This window comes from Vigna umbellata, chromosome 1 (genome assembly GCF_029865625.1).
Source record: "Vigna umbellata cultivar VRB3 chromosome 1, Vumbellata_1.0, whole genome shotgun sequence".
NCBI classification, from domain to species: Eukaryota; Viridiplantae; Streptophyta; class Magnoliopsida; order Fabales; family Fabaceae; genus Vigna; species Vigna umbellata.
Window position 1 is genome coordinate 75,486,598 of NC_142165.1, and position 5,594 is coordinate 75,492,191.

The following is a 5,594-nucleotide window of genomic DNA, read 5'->3' on the forward strand; positions in this document are numbered from 1 at the left end:
GTTGCTAAGCATAATTCATGATATGATGTACGTCTATTCCTTAGCCAGTTTGACGTCATCATTTCATCTATAAATATAACTTGAATTTCGCGTTTTTATTCCATTTGTATTTCCTTTTCCTTAGATTTCGAAGCATTTTTGTTCCTTAAATTGCAATTTGCTAACTTGTATTTGAAAGTGGCGTATTCATCGTCATTTATTATGGAGGTGCCCTTTCAAATTCAAGTACAAAAATGGTTAAGATATCTTACTGAAAGGGAAGTGCTTAGGAAAAAGAAAGTGGTTCACAATATGTTTAATGCTGAAACAATTTTAAGATCTAAAAAAATTATATAAGATTTAATGTACGTCTATCTCTTAGCCCGTTGACATTATCGGTTCATCTATAAATGTAGCTTGCATTTCACGTAACCCCTTGTCTCCTATTTCCGTATTGAACATATTAGGATTCATGTTTTTTATGTCCTATTTCTGTTATTTAAATTGCAATTTGCTCACTTGAATTTCAAAGTACCGCATTTAGGCCTCAGTTAATATGAAGGTGTCCTTTGAAATTCAAGTCAACAAAATGCTTTTTATAGTACAAAAATGGTTAAGTTATCTTACTAAAAGGGAATTGCTGAGGAAAAAGAAATGTGGTTCACAATATTTTTAATGCTGAAACAATTTTGAGAACTAAAATAAATTTATAAAAAAGTTGTTCAACTTCATCATTTGGCAATGTATGATTCTTTTTTTAAATGGTCTTGGTGTTATTTTCTACCGTTAGATTTCAGAGCTATCTGATTTCTTAGGGTGGCAACATCTTCAAGACAAATAAAAATACGAGTCTACTTACGCAGTTGACGTCGAACTCTTGTCCCGTTCGACGTAGAGAAATATTGAATTTTTTTAAATTTCATGAGTGTTAACATTTTCCTCTGGATTTCCACCATTTGTTGAACGTTGATGAGTCATTATTTTCTTCACTTCACCTAGTTTATTGTACTAGAATTAATCAGGGAATTGTGCTTAAATGTCCAGTATTTTCCCATTTTTCTGAATTGTGCTTAATTCGATCAGAAATTCTTATTTTAATTAATTTGAATTATCTGAGCTAATTATTTGCATTAATAATTGCAGGGAAAATTTTGGGAATACAAATTGGGACATTTGGAAAAATATTCATCTACACACTATGTTATTTAATTGGAAGAAGCTGCATTAGTTTATTTTGTGTGTTGAAGTGGAAAGATGGAAAAGATATTTGGTTCATGAAGCTTGGTTTCAGTTTTGTTGCTGGAAACAAAGTAGTCCACGGTATTTGTTTTGGCAGCAACTCACGTAAAGATGAAGAGGGAAGTGGCCACAATTGAAAAACCAAACAAGAATGATAATGCTCCAAATGGCCGAAAGTGGGAAATTTTTGCACAATGAATGGCTTGCTTGGAACACACCACACGGCCTTAAGCACACCAAGCCACCAAAAAGGGAATCTTCTTTATTTAAGAAGTAGAAGAAACCAAAGGACAAGGGGGCCACCACTCACGGTTTTATTCCCCATTCAAGGCTTTATTTTGGCATTTAGTTGATGACTTGGGAGCATATCACGTAGGAACTCCAAAATATGCAAAGTGGTGAATTTTGTTGAAGTTTTTGTTAGTATTTTAAGGTTGTGAAAGGAGTAGTTGATGTGGTAGAGAAAATGTAGAGATAGTAGAATGTAGAAGTAGTAGTTGAAAGAAGTGTTGTAGTTGTCTTTAGTTGTAGTAGATGTGGCTCATACAAATGGTAGATGTTGGCTTCATCTTACATCAAATGGTAGAGTTCATGGGTATTTATAGACCCATAGATTATTCTAGAACGTACTAGCCACAACTTATGTGGAATGTTCTAGATTTTTACCTATGTAGAATATTCTTGATTTTTCTTCCTATCTTAGGTTTTTCTAGAATATTCTAGAACTTGTATTACATTTCAATTCTTTTATCTAAGGAGCTTCTACATTTTTCTAGAATTTGCATTACTCTTTAATACTCCTCCTTAATGCAAATTCGGTAACTCCAAACATTGTGCATAGTAGTTCAAATCTTGGTCTTGGTAACATATCTTCAATTTGATCTTCTTCCTCCATTGCTTTGACCATAGTTCATGCTTTGATGCTTCTTCATAACAGTTAGGTTCAATCATGGCCATATTGCAAGTTTCATATATGTCTACCAAAGATCTTACTCTTCTTGGACTAGATTTAGGTGAAGAATCTTGTTGTGGAGGTGGAGAAAGCATACCTGAATTTTCTACCTCTTCTTGAGTTTCTTCTTGAGATTGTTGCACTGGAAGTAAAATGTTGCTTTTAACAACTTTTTCTTCTTCCCAATTCCAAGAAGCATTTTCATCAACTTCAACATCTCGACTGATGATGAGCTTTTTCGTTTGTATGTTGTAGACTCGATAGCCTTTTGATTGTGTGCTATATCCCAAGAATATTCCTCGTATAGTTTTGTCTTCAAGCTTGTGCCTCCTTTGATCAGGAACATGTATGTAGCAAATAGACCCAAATACTCATAGGTGTTTAGCTGATGGCTTTCTCCCACTCCAAGCTTCAATAGGAGTCTTGTCTTGGACTGCTTTAGTTGGACATCTGTTTAGAATATAAACTGCAGTGTAAACTGCTTCAGCCCAAAAAGTGTTAGGCATACTTTTCTCTTTCAGCATTGATCTTGCCATCTCCATAACTATGCGATTCTTTCTCTCTGACACGCCATTTTGTTGTGGAGTATATGCGACTGTAAGTTGTCGCTCTATGCCTTCATCTTTACAGAATTTGTCAAACTCGTGAGATGTGTACTCCTTGCCACGATCACTTCTAAGTACTTTTAGTTGTTTTCCACTTTGCTTCTCAACAAGGGCCTTGAATTTCTTGAATACTCCAAAAACTTCTGACTTTGCCTTTAAGAAATAGACCCATGTCATTCTAGAGAAGTCATCGATGAAGAGGATGAAATACCTGTTGTTATGATGTGAAGGTGTTCTCATCGGTCCGCAAACATTGGTATGAATCAACTCCAATAAGTCGTTTGCTCTCCATGCTTTGTCTGTCGAGAACGGTAATCGATGTTGTTTTCCGAGGAGACATCCTTCACATGATTCATTATTCTCCTTCAAGCATGGAAGATCTGTCATCATGTTTTTCGTATATAGAAGCTTTAAGGCATGTGTGTTGAAGTGGCCAAATCTCCTATGCCAAAGCCATGAGTCATCAACTTCTACCTTCATGGCAATATTAGTTTCAGGTTTGAAGCTTATAGGAAAGCTTCTATTTCTCTTCTCCATTTTTACTTGGCCAATTTCTATCATTTCACTGTCATAAATTTTGCATTTATCTTTCTCAAAATGAAGAGAATATCCATTCTCCATCATTTGGCCAATACTTAAAAGATTTTCTTTAAGATTTGGAACTAGTAAAACGTCTTTGATGAATTTAGTACCTTTCTTTGTCTCCACCATGACAGTTCCTTTGCCTCGAGACTCCACTATGGTGCCATTTCCTAGCCGAACTTTGACATTGACAGATTTATCAATGTCTTTGAAGATACTTTGATCTTTTGCCATGTGATTACTGCATCCACTATCCAAGTACCAACTTCCTTCTTTACCAGAAGATTCTTGATTAGCGTAGAATAAGAGTTTCTCTTGATTATCTTCTTCCGCAAAGTTTTCTTGATGCTTATTTTTATTACGACAATACTTTTTTACGTGACCAAATTTCTTGCAATAGTGGCATTGAGGTTTTCCATGATGCCAACAATCTTTTTCCAAGTGACTTGTCTTTTTACATATGCCACATGGAGGATATTTTTCTTGACGAGTCTTAGAGAAGCTTCTAGGATTTTCTTTATTTCTAGAAATTTCTTCTCTACTTTTATTTCCTTCATATTCTTTATTCTGAGACCGTAATTTTAGTTTTGATTGAAAGGCATTTTCAACCGAGTCTTCTTCATGCCTTTTCAATCTTTGTTCATAAGCTTCAAGAGAGTCCATTAGTTGTGTGACTGACAATGTAGCCAAATCTTTTGTTTGTTCAATTGCAGTTGCGATTGCATCATATTTTTGGGGAATAGAAATTAAAATTTTCTCTACGATCTTTTTGTCAAGAATATTTTCCCCATAAGCTCTCATTTGACTAACTATTTCTTTTATTCTAGAATAGTAGTCTTTAATGGTCTCAGATTCTTTCATTCTTAATAATTCAAACTCTCGTCTTAGAGAATGAAGTTTAACATTGCGTACCTCGTCACTTCCTTGAAACTCCTCTTGTATTGTGTTCCAAGCTTGTTTTGCACTTGTGGCACCAATTATCCTTGGAAAAATTGTGTCATCAACTGCTTGTTGAAGAACAAATAAAGCCCTTGAATCCTTTTGCTTGTTTTCTTTCAACTCCTTCTTTTGAGCTGCAGTAAGAGTAGAGGTGTCTTCTGGAATAGTGAATCCCTCTTCTATGATATCCCATAAATCTTGAGAGCGGAAGAATGTCTTCATTTTGACATTCCAAAAATCATAATTTTCTCCTTTGAAAATAGGTACTGGAATTGATGATGTTTGATTAGTAGTAGCCATGTGTGGAGAATATATTTGGAAGTAGTAGAATGAGTTATAGTTTTGTTTGAGGTAGTTGAAAATTTTATCTACACCCAATAGATGACCGAACGTAGCTCTGGTACCACTGTTAGTACTTTAAGGTTGTGAAAGGAGTAGTTGATGTGGTAGAGAAAATGTAGAGATAGTAGAATGTAGAAGTAGTAGTTGAAAGAAGTGTTGTAGTTGTCTTTAGTTGTAGTAGATGTTGGCTCATACAAATGGTAGATGTTGGCTTCATCATACATCAAATGGTAGAGTTCATGGGTATTTATAGACCCATAGATTATTCTAGAACATACTAGCCACAACTTATGTGGAATGTTCTAGATTTTTACCTATGTAGAATATTCTTGATTTTTCTTCCTATCTTAGGTTTTTCTAGAATATTCTAGAACTTGTATTACATTTCAATTCTTTTATCTAAGGAGCTTCTACATTTTTCTAGAATTTGCATTACTCTTTAATAGTTTTCATTGCTGCACACGGCCCCCTCATTACTTTTGACACGTCCAAGAAATTATTTGAAGAAAGTGCACATGGGACATCATGGAAAGAAGAGGACGATGCTTCTTTTATTCCAAAGAACACGCATGAATTATTTTGGAGCTGGAAGGTGCACATCCTGTCACAGGTTGATCTCCTTTTACAAACGCTGCACCAAATTATTCTGAGAATGAAGCTGACTCACGGATCTAGCAAACTTGGGAGCTGCAAAATGAAGAGACGACACAGCCTGGGTTGGTTTCACGGACAGCAACTCACCACGCCCACCATGTGAAGGAGAAGAGAATGAAAGCAGCTGGTCCAGTAGAGAAGACCTTCACGGTCCAGCAAAGAAGAAGACTTCACGCTCCCTGCTATACTCACGGTCCAGCAGTATTCCAGCAGCAACCACAAGAGAGGAGGCCGTGAGGTGAGAAGGACAGCAGTAGGGGCTGAGCTGGTACAGCCACCACCTATGATTGGAAGATCACGGT